The sequence below is a fragment of the Elephantulus edwardii genome, unplaced genomic scaffold (assembly GCF_000299155.1).
Source record: "Elephantulus edwardii isolate Elephantulus edwardi_28Jun2011 unplaced genomic scaffold, EleEdw1.0 scaffold00478, whole genome shotgun sequence".
NCBI lineage: Eukaryota > Metazoa > Chordata > Mammalia > Macroscelidea > Macroscelididae > Elephantulus > Elephantulus edwardii.
Genome location: NW_006400228.1, coordinates 129,491 through 131,458, shown reverse-complemented (window position 1 = coordinate 131,458; position 1,968 = coordinate 129,491). Strand labels below are relative to the sequence as shown.

The 1,968-nt window shown below is 44.7% G+C and overlaps 1 pseudogene; it reads left to right on the top strand.

Moving 5' to 3' along the window:
• Positions 1 to 169: 169 nt before the first annotated feature.
• Positions 170 to 1,091, top strand: LOC102868117 (annotated as a pseudogene).
• Positions 1,092 to 1,968: the final 877 nt, after the last annotated feature.

The following is a 1,968-nucleotide window of genomic DNA, read 5'->3' as shown; positions in this document are numbered from 1 at the left end:
GCACATAACAACAATGACAACAAGAATAATAAACCACGTATTCTTAATGATTTAATGGGAAAAAACAAAATGTGAATAATGTGTTAGAGTTAGCACTACAGGCATTTCTGGGCAAATACAAGTAGTTAAAATTTGTTTATATTTTTAATTTTTTCTAGAAACTGTTCTGATGAGCTATGCCAACTTGGAAATGGGAATCGTTTTCATCATTCAGAATGGAGCAGGAATTCTGGGAAACACTTCTCTTCTTTGTCTTTATACCTTCACTCTCTACTCACTGGACACAGGATGAGGCCCACTGACTTGATTCTTAACCAGCTGGTTTTAGCCAACAACTTGGTTCTTTCCTCCAGGGGCATTTCACAGATAATGGAGGCTTTTGGATGGAGACATTTCCTGGGTGATATTGGATGTAAGGTTGTGATGTATTTACACCGAGTGGCCCGAGGGGTGTCACTTAACACCACCTGCCTCCTCAGTGGTTTCCAGGCCATTTGGGCTTCATCCCAGTAGCCCTCAGTGGATGGAGAGCAAAATAAGGTCCCCAATGAACGTTGGCTTCTGCTGTTGCTTCTGCTGGATCCTAAACCCCTTGCTAAACTCATTTATTCCTATGATAATGGTTGACTCACAAAACATCCAAAATGTTTTTTATACTGCTCCTTACTTACAGAAGACACATTTACACAGTCACTACATGCAGCCCTGTTTTTTTCCACCAATGCTGCATCCTGGTTCTCATGCTCTGGGCCAGTGGCTTCATGGTCCTTGTCCTGCACAGACACAGACAACAAGTCCAATACATCCACAGAAGCAGCCTCTCCCCGCGACCTTCCCCTGAGGCCAGAGCCACATGCACCATCCTGATTCTTGTGAGCACCTTTGTCTTCTTTTTCTTCTTTTCTCCCTTGACAACTGTTTCTTTTATTCTTAAGGTAGTAACAAATGAGTGGATGGTGTACATTCCTATTTTCCTGGTTTCCTGTTTCCCCGCACTTAGCCCATTTCGGCTTATCTCCAGTGACATTCGTATCTCACACCTCTTCTTGGCTTTCTGGCACAGAAGAAGATTTATTCCCAGAAGACAATAACAACAGCAAAGCCCCATAAACTCAAGAAGGAGAGACAGAAGAAGGGCTTAATGGGAATCACCATCAGCAAAGAGCTGATTTCTGAGAGCTAGAGAAAGAAAGAAGGACAACCCCACCCTCCAACTGTTTTACTGGTTCTGGCACTAACTTTCCTGTTCCTGAGTCTCTGTCTTTATTCTGGGTTTGAGGATTTGTTCCAATGGCCACACAGAGCTCATAACCACACTCGCAGTGCTTTGGCTTATTAGGGAAGTAACAACACAGCCTTAGAAACCCAACGGACAGTTGTTAGGAGTTTGTGTCACAGTGGACAGCAGTGGGTGTGATTGGCTTTGAGTTTTGAAACAGGGCACCTTCTGCTCAAGGTCAAGGTGTAACTTTGTGAACAACTCAAGAGGGAATATCCAGTTTGTCAAACAGGACAGTTGGCAAACTGGGACAGATCTTAGCTACTTCTAATCTGCCCATGGACATGTGTTAGTTCTACTCTCCTGGTCTAGTGGTAAAAAGCTGTATTGCAATCCCAAAGGCACATGGTTTGAATGCACCGGCTCCACCATGGGAGAAGGATGGCCAATGTCCTCCTGCATAATGATTACTTCTGACACCCTCTGGAGGGTCAGCTATGGGTTCTTTCCACTCAACAACACCAATATATGTCTAGATACATCCAATCATCCGGGGAGCCTCCTCCCCAGAGGAGCTCACCTTTCTCATTCCACTTGGGAGAGAGAGCGCTGAGCCATTTCCTGGTCTTGTGGCTGTATTGTCTCTAACCACTGTTACCTGAGTTCTCTCCCAGATAAACCCCCTCTCCATATCCCAGGCCTTGGATGTTCTCAGCAAAAACACCCAAGGTTTAAGGACACAATCCACT